The sequence below is a fragment of the Lepidochelys olivacea genome (genome assembly GCF_965140295.1).
Source record: "Lepidochelys olivacea isolate rLepOli2 genome assembly, chromosome: 2".
NCBI lineage: Eukaryota > Metazoa > Chordata > Testudines > Cheloniidae > Lepidochelys > Lepidochelys olivacea.
In genome coordinates this window covers 208,514,677-208,539,325 of record NC_140412.1, presented here as the reverse complement: position 1 = coordinate 208,539,325, position 24,649 = coordinate 208,514,677, and the positions used below count along the sequence as shown (strand labels likewise).

Genomic DNA, 24,649 nt, shown 5'->3' with positions numbered 1-24,649 from the left:
TATTTTGAATAAAAAAACTATATTGCAGGTTTCAGAAGGTCAACAGGAAAGGAAATGTAACATTTTAAATGTAGAAATACAATCTGAGGCTTACCAACCTCCACAGAGCTCATAATAATTTGAATTCATTTAATTGAAAAAGAGAGAACCTCTTTGACTCTGATTATGATTTAAACGAATACATTATACATTGACTACCAGGCCCTTTGGTGAAAGGCTGCTTAGCTGCAATATATTGTTTTTTCAGGTCCAATGAAGTTCATCATAAACGTTCCCATTATAATATACTCTTCTTTGTAATGCTTAAATTCCTTGACTTCCAACAGTCCAAGAAAAAAGGTGTTGTGTGCATATTAAATGTGTTTTTAGGGCTATTTTCAATTTTATTTTCAATTTTACATTAATGGAAACCTAAACCCTACCTAACTCTGTCTTCTGAGGGAAAATGTACACTATTGAGACCTAAAGAAAACTGAATAAGGTCCAGATTTCATTAATAATGTTCATGTGCCTAAATGCTGATCAATTTTTCAGTTTACAACCTTGCAATGGCAAAGCTCTGATATATGCAACTTCCCTGGAAAATGTTACTGTATTTGTAGCAGGCGTGATCTTACTCCCATCAAATTCAAAAGGGTTCAGATAAAGTATTTCTTAATGCAACACATAAGAGTTTATTAGTCAGTGTTCATTCTCAAGAATTATCATTTAATTGTGGGCAGGAAATAAAAAACCCTGAAATTTTTGGGTGACAAATGTTGGGATTTGAAATTTAACAGTTGAGGAACACCACTAAAAGATTTTTTGGGAAAAATTATCTCAATGTGTTAAGTTTTTTTTAAAGCTGCTCTACTTCCAGCTATTACAGTTATTCAGATTCTGGATGGCATTCAGCTCTTATATAAACTCCAGTTGCTGAACTGCCAATGAAGCCTCCAGCCACAATGGGAGGAAATATAATGGAGGACCTGGCCCAGCTGCAGGCAGCTAACACAAGTTGGGGAGAACAGAATAGAGGAATCTTCCCACAAACACCCTTGCTAGCAACAACAGCTCTTCTGACACAAAGCGGAAGTAACATGGTGAGAATGAAGGGAGACCCAAGGGACACCCGTGTACCCCGAATCTCAACAGTAGCAAAAGTTGGCTTTATTAAGGTAGGCATATTTGGGAGTTGAATAGAATAGAAACCCCATAAAGAAGCAAAGATTAAATGAGGCACGATGGGAGGGGGCGCAGAAGAGAGAACGGAGTCTGACCTCTGGAGGGAAAGAGATGGGATTGTGTGGGGGAGCAGGGAGAGGCAGTGGATTTAAGAGATGGAAGGAAACAGAGAAGGGAATGCAGGGAGCAAAGGGGGTAAAGAACAGAAAAAGGGGAATGTATGTAATGGGCTCTACACTGGCCCTCTAAGAAAACTATTGCTCAAGCATGGCCTAAAAAAAAGTATTCTGGGGAATGTAGTCTGGATGGGAAGTGTAGTCCAGGAACCGTGTTAACTGTGGGTTGGGGCTGTATAAGTCAAACTTCTTTCTTAATTTAGGGTGATCAGGGATGAAGAAAATTTTACAGCTGAGAAAGCAGCCTGGGGAGGGGGCTGTGAGAAAATTCCTGGAGAGAAGCATAGATAGGACTCTTGGGTGGAATGAAATAAACGAAAGAAGGGCATATGGGCAAAGGAGTATAGATGGCTCGGGATAGGAACTGAGCATTGGCTTGCAGCTTTAGGCTCACGGCTGGGGCTTCCGGAGAGGATATGAGGAAGTTCCACTTGTCTTACACCAACTGGGGGAAGCTGAGCCCTGGGAAGGGACAAAGAAGAAGCTGTTTAGTCCAGAAAAGGCCAAACTCCTCTTTGAATGGAGAAACTGTGTCATGGACAGGTGACCTGATTTCAGAAGGGTAAGGGAACATGCCATAGGGAGCCTTGAGAAAATAGACTTTTGATCTAGCCTCATCGTCCACCCCTCACCACTTTGAATCCTTACACCGACTTCCCCTTTCTATTTATGTTCAAGCTACCTTGTCATTGCTTCAAAGATCTGTATAGCTCTGCTCTTATCTTGCTTATTGCAATGCCACTCCTGCTGCCAATACAGCCGTTCCTGAGTGCTCATTTGTCCACTTCTGCAGACCTCTTTTGATGCTGATCTTCGTGAATGGAACAGTAGGACAACTATCAAAATCCTTCATGACTCACCTCTATCCTGATGCCTGCAAGAAATCAGTCAACTAATAAGGGCAGGATTGAGGAGATTATGGGCTATATGAATTACAAATGTTGGCAGTCTTTGGAAAGGACCACAAATTTTCTGTGGTATTTAGCAGAAAATCACTGAGACAAATTTTCAGCCTGGAGATAGGTTTATGTACGTATTTTGCATACTAATACAAACATCTGAAGATAAATCTGCTTGAATATTTGCTCCAAATAACTGAAAATAGAATTTTATGTGCCCGACTGCTTCATCCCCACTAACATTAGTTCTGTCTAGCCAAAACCCACAGCATTATAGTAGGACACTAGAAAAAAATGTAAAAACTTCAGAAAGTCCTTGCAGTCATCCATTATGGTCAAATGTGAAGAAAATATACTGATATTCATAGATTTCATAGAGTTTAAGGCCAGAAGGGCCTATTAGATCACCTAATGTGACCTATCACAGGCCATTTAATTTCACCTAGTTACCCTTGTTTAACTTGAATTTGACTTTAGCATAATGTGTGCTTGGCTAACGTGTATCTTCCAAAAAGGCATCAGTCTTGATTTGAAGACATCAAGAGATGGGAGAATCTACTACTTCCCTTGGTAGTTTGTTCCAGTGGTAAATCACCCTCACGGTTAAAAAATTGTGCCAAATTTCTATTTTGAATTTGTTTGGCTTCAGCTTCTAGCCATTGATTCTTGTTATACCTTTCTTTGCTACAATAAAAAGCCCCTTAATACCCGGTATCTTCTTCCCCTGAAGGTACTTATACATTGTAATCAAGTCACCTCTCAATCTTAAATGAAATTGAGCTCTTTAAGACTGTCACTGATAGGTATTTTCTCCCAGCCTTCAATGTGCAAGAAGATGTACTAAGGAGATGACCCAAACCCAATGAAATCAAAGTAAACATTCCTATTGACTTCAATGGGCTTTGGGTAAGGCCCTAAAATTGTACCAATTCCCATTGAGAATGACTAAGCTCTCAAAGATATGATGAATAAGATGAGGCTGTCCTGAATATCTATCTGCTCCCCAGATATATTAAGCTAATATCTTTTTCTAAAAATTAGTGTTCTCCTTGAATTTGAGCCCTGGTTTGGTGGTGTCATTTTAGTATAGTGAATATTTGTGCATCTCTTAGCACAGTTCTCTGTCTTGGCTCAAAAGAATTCCAGGACCAGCTGAGCAGTAGTATTGCAAGTCAAGATGTATGGTGCACCAACAGGACTTTGTGGAGGGAAGCTTGCACAGCACCTACCTGCATTGCTCTTTGACGTAACCAGTGCCATCAAACCCCTTCATAGCCCCATTTATACCCATAGAATTTACTTCCATATTTTTTATAGTGTAACCCTTCTGCCCGTCAGAGTTGGCAGCAACAAGGGCCGGGTTCAATATCTAGGGGATCCATTCGAATAACACAATGCAAACCAGCTCGAGCCCCCACCCAGTGACCTGGGACAAATATATACCACCCCCTTGGGCGCCTCCAAGAGGCAATACTTCCCCTCTCGCAAGCACATAGTCTGAGTGTAGCAAAAGCCTTTTAATAACAGAGAGAAACAATATGGCATTATGTTGGGGAAACACCACCAACAGGATTCATAACACAACCCATGAGCAAAAAAAAACCCACCCCAAGCAAATTGGGGCATGCCCTTTTCCCTTTGGTTCTTGAGTCCAGCAACCCCAAATCACCCAAAGTCCCAAAAGTCCAATGCCCCAAAAGTCTCTGTCCCTGGTCAGGGCAGCCCCAGAGTTCAAAAGTTTATCTGCGGAGCTTTACCTCCCAACCTGGGTGGAAATGGGACAGGGGTAAGAGGCACCTTACATGATCTGAAGCTGACCGCCCCATAGCTCCATAGCAGCGCTCCGCTCCGCCAGCCGCCCCACAAACTCCTTCGCTCAGCTGCTCTCCGCTCTGCCAGCCGCCCCACGAACTCCTTCACTCAGCTCCACGGCCCACAAGCAGCTCCTGCCATCCACAAACTGCTCCGCGTCGAACTGCTTCACCAGCCGGTCCTCAAGGCACTCCAGCCGTCCCGCAAACTGCTCCACAATATATCTTCAGGCTCCCCCACTACTTAACACAACACTCAGTGATTTCAGCTCTTAGGTGAATTCAGCTTGTAGTAGGGGAGCCCCAGTGCTGGTACACTGTCAGCCCAAAATGAGCTCAGCAGCCTATAACTAGACTTCTAATGAAATCAAAATTAGCTCTGATATTCCACAGTGAAGAGAGGAGGAAGTGCAATTAGCATGTAAGGCCCTCACCAAGGGCATTAATACTTGTCCCCAGCCTCTCTCTATTCACACAGTTTTGGAACCCATGACCCTTGCCTAGCGAGTGCTACTTAGTTGATGGTGAATCCCTCCATCATAACAAAAGGCCACATACAGTTCCAAGCACAGTTCCCATAATCAGGGTAATAACAATTTATTCTTCCTGCCCCAATAACAGAGACACTGGGGATCCCACAGCAGCCAAAGTGACCATTTGGGCAGCTATGGTCTCATTCTAGGCGTGGGGGGTGTGCCTATGCAAATGAGATCAGCCCCTGAAGTTCTTTTCCACAACTTGCCACACCTCACCACCAGATGTCAGGGTGGAGCTCATCCTGACACTGCTTACAATAGTAAACTCCCATGTAAGCTAAGAAACTATCTGTTGAAGACAAACTCTTTCTTCACCCTGAAGTCTGTTTGATAGGCGTTTTGTAGTGGTGCTGAAAGTGTGGATGGGTGAAAACCATTAATATCATTGGTTCTAGGTGACACACTGATGACAACCATTGTCAGCAATGAGTCAGTGTTGTTATGTTGATAGTGTAATGGGTCGAAAGGACATTCATCCAAGTTTAGTAGGCCCGAAACTCTGCCCTATTCTTCTTTATTATACCTGTTTGCAAAATCCACATAGAAATTTTTAAAAACCAAATGGTTCAATTCTTGTATTTCTAAAAGTAAGCAAAAGTAAGCAGTCTAGTGTTCCTGAGTAACCCTGCAATAACCAATCAGTGCGTTTCATACAGTAGAAGAAGACAATATAGTTAAGGAAATATATTGCATTTTCAAGCTTTGTACAACTATTACCAACAACTGTGAACTTGTTTTAAAAAGGTTAACGATTAGGAAAAACACGCTGGTCATAGTATTTGACTCTTACAAATAGAATGTCTATAACAGGGGCAACATGTACATTTTTGGGGACAGGGACTGTCTCTGTTCTGTGTTCCTATTATGGACTATGACTGGGTGGTACAGTAATACAAATAAATAATAATAATCACATGTTTAATCCCTCAAAATTGTCTTAAAGGACGATACATCCCATGTGAAATGCCTGGTGGATATGGGCTGACACTTTTGTGCATTTGCTATCTGGGACAAACTCATTCATTACAAAGTCATGACATTACTGCACTCTCAAACCACACCAGGATGGGGCTGAATCAAAATATCTTCAGGATGATATTTCTCCGGCATAATGATGTTTTTCAGATCCTGAAATTTGTTTATGGACTTGTGATCCCATGTGGCAATGGCCCAACAACAGTATGGTTCATCCTAGAAACTAAGGGCCGGGATAACTCTATTGAAAGATGCCATTTGATATTTTTAAAAAGAGTCTAAGAGTTTATGAAAGCATTGTTTTAAATCTTAGCAACCGAAACAGTGTGTGAGTGTGAAATGCATGTGTGTGCAACCCAAACAATGTGTGTATGAGTACAGTTTTCTGTTCAAAACATTTTCTAGGGATGCTAAGTTTGCTTTTCTTTTACACATACATTTTCTCCAAACTTTTGGAGAAACTATTTAGTACTTGCACAACTAATACTTGCACAGAGCCTGATCCAAATTGAAGTCCGGGTTTTTTTTCATTGACTTGAATGGGCAGTGTGTCAGACTGAGGCAATTAATGTGTGAGGCTCCAATCTTACAATATGATGCATATAGGCAGCCCCCAGGTCCTGCACAAAGCTTGGGCAATAGGAGTCTGTGTGGGCACATGCACTTGCTTGTATGCATCACTTTGGTAGATTGGGGCTTTAACACATGTAGGTTATAACTGTGGTAATGAGCCCCCATTATTTCAATACACATAACTGAGATGGATATACGTAGTAAAATTCCCCTGTTCTTTAATTTAGAGGTAAAAGGAACCTGGCTTTTTACACCGAGAAAAGGTATGTCCAACTTTTCGCAGGTGAAGGATCTTTCAAACATTGGTTGAATGATTTTTGTCCATTTGGCCATTCAGCTAATTGCTTTAGTACATCTTCCCCCTGCATTTCTTCACAAGTAGTCAGACCTTTGTAGTAAAATATTACGGTCAAAATATATTTTGGAGGAAAGGTATAATAATCCTGTTAATGGATTTCTTTAAATTTTCTATGTATTTTTCAATGAAATAAGCATATCTATAGCATTTTTTTTAAAGTTGTGCTTAAGGATTTATATACTCTTAATGGATAGAGATTATTTCTCTGGATAATATAAATATCCTAAAGATTTAATGAAGCCATAAAGACATTAATAAGACTTCTGTAATTTAGAATGATGGTTACAAAAGCTTCAGAGTGCTAAATACACTGGTAATATTTCATTTTTTCAAGTTTTTAGTAAACAAGCTTAGTGTGAGAGACCTATACAGGAGCTGGAGAGATGTAATTGCCCTCCCAGCCTGGTGGTGGGGCACACAGCACCAGTGTACACATTAGGGTGGGTTATCACCAGAGAAGCTAGTGGCCATACCCCAGCCACTCTCCCAGATCATGCCCGACTTGTCCACAGCATCCCTTTGTACACTGCTGCAGCATATGCCACAGTGGAATACTGCTAAACAGGGACATGGATTCTCCATCTTTGACTTCTCCATGTTCTGTCTCCAGCACATAGTAGCCGAACCACAGTTTCACTGTTGTTGAGATCTTGTGCAGCCATGCAAATGTGGGGACACAATCTGACCCTGAGCTCCCATGGCCATCTCTCTCTCTCTATTTAATGAGTGTTACTACTCAAACAATTTCTGCTGTGTTGATCCATTGGATATTTTGATTGTATGCAAATGTTTTGTCTGTTTGCTATGCAAAGAACAACAATGACACAGAATCCAATGATGATGGCACAGAATCCAATCAGAAAACCGGCATAAAGATTAAAGGTCTTCCCAATGAGAAGTGAACTTGCTAAACTACACCTTTCAATGAATTTGGACAAAACTGAAAAATGTTGTTGGTATCAGATCCTTAGGCTGATTACTGAAGCGTTCGATTTTTCAGTGTGTCAATTCATCACTGTCTACCTGGTTATATTTAACATTTTCTCCTGTTTCCATTGTGTCTGCAGAGATAGGCAATCTCTGTCACATGATATCTGCTTCACAAGAAGGTCAATAGACCATTGTGGAGGCCCATGATTCCTGCTCTCAAGCTGGCTTGATTCTTTCCATGATACTGCTGAAAGCGGATGGAACCTCCATGTCTTGCAGCTTCTAAAATATTAATAATATTAGAGCTTTTATCCCTCAGACAGTTGAGCATTTCCTTTTTGGTGCTCTGCAAATAGCCAGCCTGTCAATGTAAAGCAAGGGCTCTATAACAATATTTGGTAACTCTGACTGGTAATACCAAAATGCTATACTGTACCCACCAGTAAATTTCCTGTTTATCTAGTTAAAATGATACTCCATATTTTAAAACATCCTTAGAAAGAGTTAAGTTTATGTTGAAGATGCTAAGCTTAGTGTAATTCTGTCTGAAGTTGAGAGGTTATGGATGCAATTTGGTAAGTATTTTGGTCCAGATCTACACATATGGCCAAAATGCACAAAGTGTGAGGCATGGGATGGGTGGTGTGCAAAGGTGGCTTAAAGCACCCCGTTCACTGAGCTGCTTATGGTGCTGTGTTAGAGCAACCTAAAGGTTGCTCTAAACTTACACCCTGCCTGTAATTTCCACAGGGAGCCAAAATGAAGTGCAGGATTGACATGGCATAGAAATGTCCTGATCACACCCTTTCCCTCTGCCATCCTCAGGGCATAGAATCCATTTACATTGCATCTTTGATCCTGCAGGATCAGTCTTGCACTATGTACCACTGTCTCTGAGCTGGATAAGACAGAGTTTATAGCTAGAGTATATTGATAGTTCAGTACAAAGCTGTTGCATTTCATCCAAAGAGCTAGATCATTATCTAGGTGTGGACCTGAACCAAAACTCTGGATCTGACCACGTCTGAATTTTAGGGGATTTGGAATCTGAACTCAGACCTTTTTTGCCTCAGTTTCCCCATCAGTGATGCTTACCCACCTTTGTAAAGTGCTTTGAGATCTACAGATGGAAAGCACTATAGGAGTTTTTTCCTTAAAGGGCCTATCCTTAAATGCTTGTTGAAGAATCAGTATTTATAAATATGCATAGCCCTCTGGTGTAGAATTTTGCCTGTTCTTTTCCGAATACATAAGCCCAGCTGTCATTCACTCTTCCCTTTTTAGAATCAACAATTAAATTGCACAGCACTGCTGTGTTTTACCAATTAAAATAACTACTGTCTATTTGGCAGTCCTTTAATGGGAAATGAAATTCCCGTTTAGGCATATATCATGCCAATGCATATATCATATGGTATACAATTTAGATAATTTTCGAGGACAGTAACTGTATTAGTTTACACTCCCCCTACCCAGTCCTGCTGATGAGCATCAATTTTGTTAATTAAGAATTTTAAGCTCTGTAAATTTATTGTACAATTATGTTTTACTTCACACGTAGAAGGTCTTTACCCCCCTTACCACTATTAACAAAATATCCACTTACATTATTTGCTGACGGTTTCAAAGGCTGGTGAATTTTATATGAAGATTTACCATTTATTTCTCAGCCTTGCTCACTGAGTATCAGCTGTTTGTCAGCAAAACGTAACAGTGAAGACTTTTGACTTAAATCTTTTTTTTTTTTAAAAGAAAAGGCCATTCATCAGGTAGGAAAAGACTGCTGCTCACAGTCTCAAGTTCTGCCAGAGACAAATGGCTGTAAAAATTTAAAATCAATCATTAACAGATTAGCTGTTGGTCCAAAGTAAATAGCAATCAGCTTATTAGGCATCAGGCAGAGTGAGATAAAGGGGAAGAGTTATTGAAAATGAGGATGTTTGCTGGAGCTGTGCTGATGGAGCAGAACAGGAAAAGGCTGTTTCTTTGTTGCTCTAATTACAAATGGAAAAGAACCTACAGTGCTGAACAAGTTGAGCTCCCTAGTTGAATTGAATGGAGCATGGTGCTTATGTTCTACGTCATGGCTTGATTTATCTTGATTAGCATAGAAGTTTGCTTCACTTTTTTCCCCCTCCTCACAAGGCCCAATTCTGTATTCCCTCTGCGCCTAAAACTACCACTGAAGTCAATGGAATTTTTGTACTGAAGGGGTTGGCGCAACATGTGCTAACTGGTTTGAGCTCCAAACCGACGTCAATGGTGCACAGCCTGTTGCCACACTAAAACATTGGTGACGTTTGCAAATCTAGTTCTTGCACCAGGGATTCCCCGCAGGAAGAGGTGGAATTTTTCTCCCAACAGGGTTTAATTCTGGCTAGCTGACAAGCTGTTGAGGACTAAGCCGTAGACAGCATTGTGTCAGCTAACTTGACAGCTACGTTGGAACATGGCAAAATTGTGTAATGTAGACAAGCTCAGAAAGGAAGGTAGGTTGTAAGACATAGAGAAGAGAAAAGAACGAATGGGAAAGAAGAAGAGCAGAGGAACAATGAAAGTTAAAAAAGAGTTGAGAGGAAGGAGGGAGGAGAAACAGTAGGAGAAATGTCCAGGAGGAGAGAAGGGGAAATCTGGAGGAAATGAAATAAACAGAGAAGTGAAAATCCTGACTCAATTGAAGTCAATGGCAAAGCTCTCCTTGACTTCAGTGGAGCCAGAATTTCAGCCACAGTGTCTTTTTTATGATGTGTTCAGCTGATCCAATTGGATGCCTCAGCATATGTAAGTACCTGAGTGTACTTTATTTTCTGCCCCCTTGGGTTAGGAAGAATGAACTGAGTGAACATAGTGACTTACTATGTTCATTCAGTTCATTTTGATATTTGGAGTTGGGGTTTTTCTTTTAAGCGACTGAATGTGATGCTTATGAAAATGAGGGATGATTAATACTGGCTAGATTTAAGTATAATGAAGGCCTTGTGTAAACTTCCACACTTTCCTTTTCTAATGCTTACTGGTTCCAACTTGCAGCATTCGCTGGTTTTCTAGTTCTACATCTCTGTTTTTATCAATTTAATTTGGTTCTTGCTAGATTCATCACATCAGCTGCCCTGCAAACGAAAGTGCATTAGTTCAGTCTCCCTGTCCACTCATATTCCTTGTGTCGCTGCTGAGAATGCCAACAAAGGTGCCAGCTTGGTAGGTTTTGTGATTGTAATGAAATGTCCACTGGGCCCTAGGCAAAGCCCACAAGTTCACTCCCACTGGTGATCTAGCAAGATGTCAGTACAAGTTGGGTTTATGCTGTACGGTCAGCTGTAGAACTGTGCCAAATATTTGCTGGAAAAGTGAAAGCATTTGAAATTTGACCTTTAGAGTTCACAGAGTCTCAAAAATACAGCAGTGCATGTGGACTTTTCTGTGAAAGCAAACATTTTGTAGAAATTGAGCACAACATCTTTTATCATCCATCTGGCGACCTGGGAAAATTTCACTCCAGCTTTTGTGGAGCACTTTTAACTTATGAAGTAAGTTAATTGGGAGCAATGAGAAAAATATGGTATGTGTGGTTTATTGATTGTTACCAGTGCCAGGGCGCTGCACGTGTCCAGAAGTCTGTTTGAGAACTGCACAATGCAGAATCTGGGTCAGGTAGAGCTTGGTGGGAAGTTGTGATGAAAATGGAATTTAAACAAAGTAGAAATTATCTTTTTTTGTAAAATTTTAGTGACTTCTTTCTGATTTTTCTGCAGCCTTACTGGTTATTAGGATACTCCCTGTTCAAGGGTTTGAGCATCTAGTCTCCCATTTATTTTTTTTATTTCTAGTGGATAAATTTGGAAACAGTTTTTGTCTCTGAAATTATTCTACTCTTTATATTTCTGCTTTGCCTTATAATATACTATCATGGCCTAGGGGCATCCTACTTACATATAACTCTTATGATGTGCTCATTAATGGCTGAAGCAACCACATGAGCTTATTGTTGTAACTCTCCCTCCTTCTGCTAATCAACATTTGATCACATCCCTCATCAGGTCATATCTTAGCTTCTAAGCTCTCTGTGCAGGGACTTGTCTGTTAAATGGTATTTGTTGTGCTGTGTAAAATAGCTATAATAATAACTACCCCTGAGAGTGTGTTTTGTTCTGTCTGTGGTGTTATTACAGGCCTGGAGGAATCTTGTTCCTGTTCTTAGGCCTCTGTGCAGTAGGACAGCAGACAGAACCTTCAACTATCTCATTGAGTACAAGGGCCAGGGACAATCACTGCCCCTGCACTTGGGGAAACCCAAGGTCTGCATAACTGTACCCCTTACCTCCATTCCACACAGACCCAATTTCCCTAGTAGCTCCAGGAAGGATTATGCCCCCTATTTAGGCATGTGGTTAAATGCCTCAATCTTGCCCCTAGCATCCGTGTTATATGATTGAGGTCTAACTAATGAATAACATACATTTATACCATTACCTTGTTTAATCCCCCTTGATTACATAGCCTGGAACCTGACTGGATTTGGATCTGTTTGATTTGAGTTTGAGCACCTGTGCCAGCTGAAATATAGGACATTAAAAGGTTAAAATGCTACATCATACTAGTGCTTTCCATAGAGTATATGGACATTATAAATTGCACTGTCTTGTTTACATAAAGACTATATCAGGGTTGGGAAATTAAATGACAATATGAATACATGTGGGACAATGAACATGACCAGAATGGGAGACAATGGTATCACTGTGACCCTAGAACTGGGAAGCATATTTAATTTTTGTTATTTCTATTGCAGTAGCACATAAGGACCCTAGTCAGGGACCATGGTCCCTTTTTTAGTATGCACTATATATACGAGCACATTTCACAAAGACAGTCACTGCCCCAAAGAGCTTTCAGTCAAGGGTTTTCACTATATGTAACAGGTAAATAAATGGAGTCTATGCCCTTCTTAAGGATAAGCATTTCTTTTTAAAGACCGAATGGGAGTTCTCAGGAAAAACATGGTGTACTTTGAAATTAATTTCTTAGCAGACAGAGAGAGTAACACTCAGACATCAAGAGGCACATCATGAGTCTACAGGGCATCAGAAGGGCACTGTCAAACCATTCAGTTCCTGGACAGGATGGATGGGAAGGTGAGCAGGGCACAGGAGAGCATCACAATATGCCAGGCCACTTATTCAAATCAGTATGCCCGTTAGAATTCTAAATAAGTTTTAAAAATCATCAGGCCAAGGTGGTATTGAAAAGTTGGTGTAAAATTGAACACTGTGGCCCAATTTTCAGAGATGATGAGCACTTGCAGTTCCATTGTCTTCAATAACAAATGTGGTGGACTGAGTTTCGTTCTGTTTAGGCTTTCTTTGGCCCAAATTTGCTCTTGGTTATGCCAGTAAATCGAAACTCCCTTGAAACTAAAGAGCAGAATTTGGCCTAGGATCTTCAGATTTCAGTGTTCTGAGAAAGTCACAACATCTAGGAGCAAAAGTGTCCATTCTGCATCGAGATACATTTGAGGAGAAATGCAAATTTGGGGCCTGAACTTGTGCATGCTACCAAGAACAGTGCTTGCTACCATGAGTAGACCCATTACTTCTCAAAAGCTAGATTGTGGCTGGGTGTCTGTGGGCTGCGCTGAAGATCAAGGGGGAGTAAGACCCCCAATCCCACCTCCCTGGATGACCATGTCAGAACTTTCATGGGCACAAAAGGGGCTTCATAGCTACGTACATGTGGGTGTCCACCTGAAAACCAGGCCCAAAGTCTGTAGGGCTGTGCACCCCAAAACTGAAGGCCTCCAAAATCAGTGCCTAAATCTGAAAAGTTGATTGCATAGGGTTCTTTGGAGAGATGGAAAGTATCATCTTGTTCTGATTTAGACTCTGGATTTAAATCATTGACTTAGGGAGGAAGATTGTCTTTTTTCTCAATAACCATGTCCCAGTGTTGTGGAGTTTCCATTGTTAATAAACTGGCCACATCATTTCCTACCATTATTTGAGGGTAAACTGAGTGTAGACTAAACCATACTCTTCCTAGATCCTTTCCTCTCATCTTTCCCGTCCCTCTCCCTATTTTCCCCTCTCTTTTCCTTTCTGTTTCCATTCTTCTGTGTTCCTTGCTAGCCACATCTCCCTACTTCTCCATTTGCTCTCTCATCCATTATCTTCTTTCTTTACTCCATTTCCACACAGATCACTCTTTGCCCTTTGTTCCCCATCTTTTCTTATGCTCTTTCCCTTTCCTCTTGTGTTTCTATCCCTTCTTTCCTTCTCCTTTCCTCTCCCTCTGGTTTCCTTATGCTCTTTCCCTCTCCCACATCCTTTCCATTTCCATTCTCTTCTGTCCATATCTCTTTTTCTTTGTTTGGTTTGCTTATTATAGCTGAATGTTTGCACTGATTTAAATAGCCTGTTTCAGGAGTAGCCACAGCTGCCAGGATGAACAATCCTCTACTCTGCTGAGCTGGGGGAAGGCAGGGGATTGACAGGAGGCAGAGCCTCTGGCATAGTCTAATCTGGATTGGTGTGAACTCCTGCAACAGCAATGACAGTAGCAAAGATGTAAAGGGCAATGATGGTACCATTTCACTGACAGTTTTCCCCGGAAGCTCTCTTCTTCAGAAATGTAATAAGTCCTGCCCATCTGCTATGATGGCTGAGAAGCCCCAATTCCCAGTAGGGCTCTCCTTTGCTGCTGCCATGGGGCAGGTGGGCGTAGGTAGCATGATTGCTGAAGCTTCAAGGAAGGGAGAACCACTCCAGGATCAGATGGCACGTGTGTGTGGAAAGGGTAAAGCATCCTCACCTCCTGAATCATACCTCGGCGGAGAGGGATGAGACATACTACAATCACACCCCACGTCCCAGTGATAATGGGAAAGGATCGGGCATCGTTAGACACAGGTGCATGGGGTAGGGAGCCTCTGAAGCACATCTGCCTGTTTGGAGGGCACTAAGTAGAAACACCTGTCCCCTGAATGCTACAGCTGACTTGGAGGCTCAGAGGAAGGCTCTGTAGACACAGAAGCTCTTTGAATTGTCTGCCCAGCCCTGCTCAGCTGCCTTCCCCTTTCAGGGGGGTGGGAAAAGAATCCCCTAACTGAAGTGGGGATGAAGGATTGTGGAGGTACGGCTGCATGATCTTGTCCTTCCAACCTTTGGCCAGTTTCCAGGGCCCCTGGAGTGGATTCTCTTGCCCCACAGCTTCAGCACCCACCTGTTGTTGCTACCATGAGGAAGCCATCCACTCAACTGTCACAGTAGGGCCAGAGCCTATTCCTCCAGTGAATGGCTACCAGGCACTCCAACTCACTCTGCCCATTTTTATTATCACCTCATGCTGCGCAATTACTAGGTCAGTGAAAACCTGACAATAACTGCCCATGAAAGATAGTATCACGAACCTTGACCACTAATGGAGTTAAACTTCAATGGAAACAGCCTTTTTATTCAAATCGCATTTTACTTTAGGCATTGTCGTCAGCTCCAAATAACAGGCCAAATAAAAGCAAAAGTATTATCATTCCTATAATTTTCAGTAAAATCTAAATATCTCCTGTTTCCATGGTCTAACCTACTACTGCTAAGCATATGGATGGCCATACCAGGAATCTATCAGAACAATGGTTGCTCTAGTCCTGCCTGACTGCATCAGAGGCCAGTTGCAAGTGCTTCACAGTAAGCTTGAAACTCTCCCATAATGGAAAATTATGAAATAAACAATCATGGGGAGAGTTCCTTTCTGAGCCCTAGTTGTCTTATGCCCTGAAAGTGAATTTAATCAAGAGTAGATAATAGGAATATATCTACTATAATGAACTCCAAGACATTGTGAGCAGGCATTGTCAGGAGCGGAATTCCTGATCTATGCTGGGTGTAATTGGAAATCTTTACATTTTAGTTCCACATGTCATTTTTCCAGTCCCATTTTAAGGGTATCAATTAAAATAATACTCTCTCTATATGACAATTACATTTGAGCCCCCCACCCCACCCCATCTAGTCCTTTTGACTGAAAAAAAAATTGCTTTGCTACAATTCAGAATGGATGTTAGGATATTCGGGGCCACGTTTTAAAATATGACTGTATCAGGTCAACCTGCATTTGTATGCATAGATTGAGTAATTGTGTGCCCATTTGTTTGTGGTGTTGTTGCCCCATTTATGTGTACAAATAAAGGCTCCTTTCCACTTGCTATCGAAGGAGACTTAGCCATCCAGCCAGAGTTCCAGGTACACGATGCAGGTCTCAGGGTTTGGTGGCAGGGTAAGTTTAATGTATCATTTTCTTTGCTAGAGTTTTAATAGCGAAATTACATTTGAAAACAATTAAGCCCAAACCAAAGGATACTGATGGTAATGCAGACCTGACTAAATAACACTGGCTGTTTCATTTTCATTCACTTATCAGATATATTTACTTCTCAGATATTTCCTTAACCAGAATTGACTGTACTATAATTGCCTATTTCTTTGGTCCATTGGCTGTTAACCTTGAAGTGACTAGGGTAAAACTGGCGAGGCCTTCTCTGTCAGGCCTGACCTCTCACTATGCTGGAGAGGGTGCTGCCATGACAACCGCGACAGATGTCAGCTAAGCAATGTGCGCCCTAGAAAGACTCCTGTATTGAGAAAATCGATCTTGTAATGGTACTACCGAGCACATTCACTGAACTGCCAAGTGTTCTAGGCTTAATCATTTATTTCATCCAGCAGAGAGAAGAAAACATAAAAGAAATGAAATGAATTTGACCTCTGTCTTGTGAGTGACTTTAGTGCTATGCTGAATTCAAGCAAGTGCCTCTTATGAATTTAAAAAAATTACATTAGGAATAACATTTTGAAGTGAAATGACTCTTGTAATGCCAACCCTCCAGAAACATGTTATTTCAAATGTCAGACACATAATAGTCATTTGCTATTTTCCGTGTGTGTCCAGAGGTTATCTCCACCTAGGATGCATTTCAGGTAACTTATTATAAAGAAACTGCATATAAAGTATACAGAAATATCGCCTGGTTTAGTTTTATTTTTTTATACTCCTTTGGTAAGGAAACCTCCTCCTTGACTACATTATAATACAGCTGTGCTGAGAAAACAATAAACAATGTTTCATATTGATGGCTTCTCTTCTTTTTCTATGTCTCATAACTTTCCAGTAGTAGGAACACCAGTATAAAACATTCCCCCCCACTCCCCCAATCCCGAGTGAAGTTTTTCTGGATGACAACTAATCCCCCAATGGAATAGAATGGATTCCAGACACTAAGAGAGACTAGTCAGTCATTCCTTTCAATTACATTTGGATTTTGCTTGCTGTGTATGCAAATGATTTTATGACCAAACCCTGTAACTCCATGGTAACATTCGCCAATATATCAATGTCATGCTGGAAACATTCTGTATGTCTTTGACAAATAGCAAAAAACGAAAACCCACAGGATTTGATGTGTGCCTTCTCTTGGATGGGCCTGATGCTAGATTTCAGGGGTAAACCCCCCAAACCTAAAGAGAATGGAAAAATCTCTATGTCCTTAAAAAAAAAAAATCACGGAGGGTGATTATAATGAAAAGGATCTCTTAAGACTGTCAATGCAATATGTCTGTCTCTGTGCTGTGGGATATTTTATTGCATTTTTGCCCTCAAGTGAAGCTGACGGGAGCCAGGCTTGTAATTTAAATCAATAAGAACCCTTTACCATGGCCATAAAATACTTGGCTAAACCTTTGAAGTGGCCACAGTTGAATGCACAGTGAACACAGTATAAATGTTCCTTAAGATGTATTGTATTAGACCACTACTAAAACAGCATTCAAAGGAACCAGCGCCTAAGCACCTTTTGTGAATGATGGGAGAGCCTCCCAGCCTCTTTTGATCATTTACATTCACCGTTCACATTGCCATGTGAAGTTGCTATAAACAAGCTCTCTTAATTGGCATATCACCCCTGCTGCAGATGTCACGCTTCCTTGTCAGGCGTTCTCGATATCTGCTTGACAGGTTTCCTGGGATCTGGATTAGGTTCTAAACCAATAATCCACATCTGATATGTTGTTATGTCAATTGCTTTTTTACATTTCAATGATGGCTGGGGAAATTTAAGGCAAACGCAGTGTTCAGAACCGTTCCATAAGGATGACGGGTGGTGCTGAGTTACAAAGCTAATTTTATACCAGGTGATAGAGATTTTAAAATCATCTAAATGAACTATAATGTTTCCCTGTTTATTGAGAGCTGATTTAGCCGGAATGTATTTTCAATGCATTTCGAGCCCGTTCCTCAGCTGGCATAGATCATTTATACCAGCTGAGGATCAGGTACTTGCAGTCTTTAAAATGTATCTTGTATGAATATATATTTATAACTTTTTTCTCTGTAAACAACTAAATGCAAAAAACTCCCACAAAACCAGCCCCATTTTAAATAACGCCAAGCACTTGAGTTTTTCAAAACAAAGAAAGCCAGGAAATTCAAAGTTATGGCTGACACTTCACCCTCACTACAAATAGCAGGGGGAAAAGAAGTACAGTTTAAATGAATTTCCTGGATTTTTGTTCCTTGGAATTATTTAAACATAGCTCTGTGTATTTAACTTACTTTTGTAATGTAGTTTTTTTTTGAATAAATAAATGTGTGGTCAAATGTGTACTTACCCATAATTTAGCTTGTGGGTATCAGAACCAGTGTCAGGGGGGCATGTGGGGTGGAGTGGGGGTGTAGCATTCTAGTGGCAGTGTCACAAGTCATAAGCCTGCATAATGGCTCCAGAGGCACTGGAGGACCAGTGCCAGGAGCAGCATTTAATACTCATTTTAAAAAAGGAGTAATATGTGCTCTCCTCCCCAGGGGCAGCCTCCAGGCCATAAAAGAACCCTGGTGGTTAGACCCCCATCCCCTACCTGCCTAACCATGCCCAATTTGGAGCATGCAGTTCCGCTGGCTGTGCTAGATGTCCCTCTTTGTGCTAAGATGGCCTGATCCTGTATCCATTGAAGCCAATACGAGCCTTTTCATTGAGTTCAGTAGGTGTTGGATCCAGCCCAAAGTGTTCACACTCCTGAATGAATGTTCTAAGAAGGGAAAGGACTTCTTTCCTGCCTCTCTAGCACATACTCACAGGGGCAGTCACAGTCTGGCCTCATAGTATCCATAATATGCCTTATTATTAGGTAACTGTTTTAGTAGGTGTGTTATATCCCCACTAGATTGTAATAGTTTGAGTTAACAACAACTATACTAGTTTTGGACTGTTACAAGCTAGCCTATTGTATACAGCCACTGGGACTAGAGCCAGGTAAAACTTTTGTTGTGAAACCCCAGTCCAGAAGACATTTATCTGATCTGTGATTTTGTTATAAACTGTTCGCTGGGGTTTGCTCCTAGATAAGTTTTGAGGTGACCTATTTAGAAAGAACATGTGTATCATAAACACAGAGAGCATGTAGTCATTTTTATATATGTAACCCTTCTGCCCGTCAGAGTTGGCAGCAACAAGGGCCGGGTTCAATATCTAGGGGATTCATTCCAATAACACAATGCAAACCGGCTTGAGCCCCCACCCAGTGACCTGGGACAAATATATACCACCCCCGCTGGGCGCCTCCAAGAGGCAATACTTCCCCTCTCGCAAGCACATAGTCTGAGTGTAGCAAAAAGCCTTTTAATAACAGAGAGAAACAATGTGGCATTATGTTGGGGAAACACCACCAACAGGATTCGTAACACAACCCATGAGCAAAAAAACCCACCCCAAGCAAATTGGGGCATGCCCTTTCCTTTTGGTTCTTGAGTCCAACAACCCGAAATCACCCAAAGTCCCAAAAGTCCAATGACCCAAAAGTCTCTGTCCCTGGTCAGGGCAGCCCCAGAGTTTGAAAGTTTATCTGCAGAGCTTTACCTCCCAACCTGGGTGGAGATGGGGGAGGAAGAGAGGTAAGGGGCACCTTACATGATCTGAAGCTGACCGCCCCACAGCTCCATAGGCCTTCACTCCGCTCCGCCAGCTGCCCCACGAACTGCTTTGCTCCACTCCCCACAAGCAGCTCCCGCCGTCCTATGAACTGCTCCACCAGCCTGTCCACAAGGCACTCCAGCCATCCCACAAACTGCTCTACAATGTATCTTCAGACTCCCCCACTACTTAACACTCAGTGATTTCAGCTCCTAGTCAGTTTTTAGCTCTTTTGTGATTTCAGCTTGTAGTAGGGGAGCCTCAGTGCTGGTGCACCATTAGCCCAAAGTGAATTCAGCTCAGCAGCCTATAACTAGATTCCTAATGGAATCAAAATTAGCTTTGATATTCCACAGTGGAGAGAGGAGGAAGTGCAATTAGCATGTAAGGGGACCATGCCACCAAGTATTAATACTTGTCCCCAGCCTTTCTTAATTCACAGAGTTTTGGAACCCTTGACCCTTGCCTCGCGAGTGCTACTTAGTTGATGGTGAGTCCCTCCATCATAACAAAAGGCCAAGTACAGTTCCAAGAATAGTTCCCATAATCAGGGTGATAACAATTTATTCTTTCTGCCCCAATAACAGAGACACTGGGGATCCCACAGCAGCCAAAGTGACCATTTGGGCAGCTATGGCCTCATTCTAGGCGGGGTGGGTGTGCCTATGCAAATGAGATCGGCCCCTGAAGTTCTTTTCCACAACTTGCCACACCTCACCACCAGATGGCGGAGTGGAGCTCATCCTGACACTGCTTACATCTATGCTACACATGTGTATGGACTGTCATCTGAACCTTTCACGTTAGTTCATAAATGAGTGACTCTCACATGTCAATGTCAATGTCAGACATAGGCCACTAATATAGAATTCATGCCGGTTACATCTATTTTGTTCTCCATTGAAAACCAAAGCACAGTCAGTGGTTTCATGTAATTTTTTTTACCTGAAATTAGGAAAAACTTGGTGACTTCAGATAAGTTCCACTGTGAGTCTTTTGGTTTTGTTCGTATGTGACATGCAGCAAAGCAGAAACTGGGGAAAAGTTGCTTTGCGTGAATGGCTGCAAACTCATCACTGCATTTACATACACCCTTCCTTGCTCTTAGTCTTTTTGCTTATGGTGTCTAGTTTGCTCTAGTGGACTTTCTCTGGGTTCCCTTAAATTGAACCCTAGCTCACCCTGCCCCTCCACTCCTTATAGCTTAAATAACTGTCCTGACTACAAGAAGAGGTGGACCATGCCTCTTTCTCTCTCCAGCCCTGTTCAGTGTAAGTTCAGGTACAATCTGCTTTGGAGTGGGGACATAACTGATCCAAACCTCAGATTACTTAGATAGATTCTGATTCTAGAAAAAATAGGGCCAAATTGTTCTCCCCGGAGTAATAGAAGGCACAATTTGGCCTAGAGTCTTAAATTCAGAGCTACACAAGGCTAACCAATACAACAGTCAGCTAAAATAGAATAAAAAGTGATTTGTTTTACTGAAATACATATGAAGTTCATAGTTTGTTCTATTTGAAATCTTGCTTACTAAAAAGAGAATTTTAGTTACAGAGTATGATTGTGGATTACAGAACAAATCTATCTATCTCATGTTTATCACTGAGGATTTCATGCACCTCTTATACCATTAATCTAGGAAAACATTAAAAATATTCATCCAAAATTGTATGCATTTTTATCTTTCCCCATTTGTCTCTGTCTTATTCTGTTTCCTCCTTGGGTTGGGATGGCAAAGGAAGGCATTTCCTCCTTTGTTGTGGTTATGTATTTTGGATAGTAGGACAGAGACACAGATCTCAGGTTGTGGCCCTGTGAATCCCTCTGTGCAATTTCACAAATGAGTTGTCCTGGTGATGCCTGTTCAGAGAGAGAGTTTATATAGAGCTAGATTCTGCCACCCCCCAATATTGATATGCTGGCGCTTTAAGATTGAGGAGGGATGTCTCCATGTCATGCTATCCCATTCCAGGTCTTTCTCTGCCAATGCAGACCCATCAAACAAATAGAATAACCACTGAGCAAGAAGAGAACCTAAGCTGCTAACTGTTTAGACCCCAGAACCAGAACATTGAAGTGTGGGTGGGGCAAGGCTACCTTCTCTTTCAAACAGAAGGTAACCTGGGATATAGTCCTAGGCCTGTTAGGATTTGTAGGCCTCCCAAGTGAGTCACAGTTGGGAGCCACAGGGCTGTATCCTTCTTTCATAACAGGGAGACTGTGGAGGGAGTTGGACTCTGAATCTGCCTGAGACAAGGAAATGCTCTCTGTCTAATCAGAACTCTAACTCCCTATCAGTCTGGACTCCTAGCAGGAACACTGGAGACCAGGAAGCCCCCTGGAAGGGGGCTGTTTCTCTTTATTTGAAGACTAATACAAGACCTTTTTTCAGATTGCTTTTTTCTTTTCTTTTTTTTTACTTTTCCCCTAGACCTCAGGGGGAGAATCTTGGAGGACCATCTGGCAGAAAGAAATCCCTAAGGCAGGGGTTATACTGGTTGTTCTAATCTGAAGAGTTCATGGCAAGGCTGTCAAAGAATGTCTATGAGTAGTAACTTCCAGTGCAAATAGTCTCACTGGAGTAGATTGTGACCTTGTTTTACCTGATTGTACAGGGAATAAGGATCCTCTCCTGTTGCTTGGGTGAGTGAGATCTAATTGGTTCATGGCTCTGCAGGGGGGCATAACCTCTGCTCCCCAGGTGTTCTCTTCTGTCCCAGTACAGCGGTGAGCAAGGAGGTATAAGCAGTGGGCAGAACATTGGCTTTGTACCCTGTAACAATCCTATGGGCTTCTAAACGCCGCGCCCCCACCCCCCCCGGTCTGGGCAGAGGCTGGTCACTTGTTCTAGCTGTGGGTCTCTTGGGCACACTCCCAGGTGCAGACCCCATATCTGAGACCCTTCTTGGGCTGTAGGATCCCATAGTCCAGCTGCCTTAGACCCTGGAACCAGTGCCCCAGCCCTACCACCCTCCAGTTGCTTAGACATGTTTCCCCAGTGTCCGCTTGGTTAAGGTAAAGCCTTTAGAGACAAAGTGGCATAAAACAAAGAATAGAGAATTTCTTAACCATGGACATTTTACTCTTAACAAAGCACACTAGAGTGCTCTTTGAAAAATAACAAATAGTCCTGAACATCCCCTCAAGTCTGATATCAACACTCCTCCTCCCCAACAAGTCCGGGTTTTGGTCAGCATCCTTCCTGCCTTCCTTAGCCTGGTTTTCTTGCATATATGCTAGTGGTCTGGCCTCTTGATTCGAGAAACAGCCACCTTTTAAAACAGTCTCTCTCACCTTTTTGCTCATGTGCCTAAATTGGTGGAGTTCTGGGCTCCTTAGCTAGTCCCCTGCCCCCATTAGCTTCTCTGCAAAGTCGTTCAAAGTCATTGGCCCTACTCGTAAAAAAGCCATTGTTCTAAGAGGGAAAAGTCCTTCAGTTTTGATCGCCCTTGGTGGCTCTGCCATCGCTACTCAGACAAAGGCTATGTACACACTACCACTTACTGTGGTATAATTACTTCACTCAGGGATGTGAATAAGCCACCCTCCGAGTGACATAAGTTACATCGACCTAAGCACTGGTGTGGACAGAAGTTGTCCTGCTGACAAAGCTACCTCCGCTCGCGGGGGCTGGAATAATTAAGTCGATGGGAGAGCTCTCTGCCGTCGGCTTAGAGTGTCTGCAATAGCAGTGCTGTATGGGTGCAGCTATGCCACTGTAAGCTCTGTAGTGTAACCATAGCCACAGTCTGTCCACTCGGTGTCAAGACCCTGCTACAAAATGGCTGCTCTAATCCACAAAGGAGGTTGCAATACACCATGGAGATCGCACTCTCAAATGAAGGTTACAGTACAAAGTAGAGTCCCTGAAACAAAATGGGATTCACAAAACAAAATGGAGTTCGTAATCTGACACAGATGCCTCCCCAATCTATCGGGCCCCCACTACTTGCAGGCCAGGGCTTCTGGCCAGGTGTGTGCGGAGAAGTAAATTGGACCTTTTCAAGAGCTGCAGTAATTTCCTTCTCCCTTCCACCCTCCCTTCCCCATGAGGGTGACAGCAAAGTCAGTCTTTCTTATGACCTTCTAATTGATGGAGTGACAAGCTATTTCTTTCTCAAGTGAGTCCTAATCCCTCTTATGCCACATGTATGCAGGCTACTGTGATAAAAGCATACATCCTATGACACCTGGTCAGAACAATTCTTAAGGTTGTTATCCTCTAAGTAGGGATTTTATCTATGTCATGTGGGGCAACTAAGCAATTCTGGATCCCTGGAGGAGTAGGATTCCTAAAATGCAATATGATTTAAGGGAATCATGTGGTGTTCTGGAATTATGTGCATGTTTCTGGCATTAGGAAGCTCTGGGTTTAGTACCTTTTTTCATATGTACAGCCTGTGGAAAGGATTCCTTGGGCCACATTTTGAGACGTCAGTGGTTTTTTCAGCACCTCTCAGGATTTGCCCCATGGAAATTAGAGATCAGTTTCCTAGTCCATCCTGTTGGCATTGAAGGATTGTTCCCTATGTGTGTTCTCTACTGCTGTGTCCAGTCCAGTTTGAGATGATAGGGTGTTCACCACTAGTCTTGTGAGAGTACTCCATACTAGGCTGAATCTCAAGCAGCACATCCTAGCTATATGTGCATAGCCCCTATCAATCCTATAAAGTATGGAAAGACTATATCATTATTTTGCACAGGGAGTACTTGGGAACAGAGAGACATCCTCAGAGATGTTTAGGCACCTAATTTCCATTGATTTCAATAGGAGTTAGGTCCTAAATACATCTGAGAATCTGGGTCTAAGTGACTTGCCCAAGATCACACAGGAAATTTGTGGCAGAGTGAGGAATTGAAACCCAGGTCTCTTGTAATCCAGGCAAGTATCCTAACCACTGAACTCTCCTTCTTTTCTCCTCCCTTTCTTATTACTCCTCGTTATACCCCCTTGGAACTCCACCAAAGAATTTCTCTCCTTGCTTGTATGTTTCAAGTGCTAGTAGACAATGATCACTGGTGATGAAATCACTAAAGGTTCAGGCCCTGATTCTTTATTACATTCAAGCACAGCTGAGGTACTGCAGAGAGTGGTGGCTGCTGGGAGCTGACTGTGGGTGCTTGATTCAGGACCTCCTGGTCCTGGTGCAAGTTAGGGCTCCACAGAGGCAGTGAAGGATTGGACATAGTGGAGCTCTGCTGTACCATGTCTCCTCCCTGCCCATGCCTCACCCCAGGACATGTCCCTTCCTTCTCTTTGGTGGGGATTGGAGG

The 24,649-nt window shown here is 42.2% G+C and overlaps 1 long non-coding RNA gene across 1 annotated transcript in view; it reads left to right on the top strand.

Annotated features, from left to right (window-relative positions):
- Positions 1–10,887: 10,887 nt before the first annotated feature.
- The window catches only part of LOC311515187, an 88,215-nt gene continuing 74,453 nt past the window's right edge, over positions 10,888–24,649 (top strand). Inside the window, exon 1 of the long non-coding RNA XR_014710074.1 lies at positions 10,888–10,949. This is a non-coding gene — a long non-coding RNA (uncharacterized lncRNA). The remainder of the gene's footprint in view (positions 10,950–24,649) is intronic.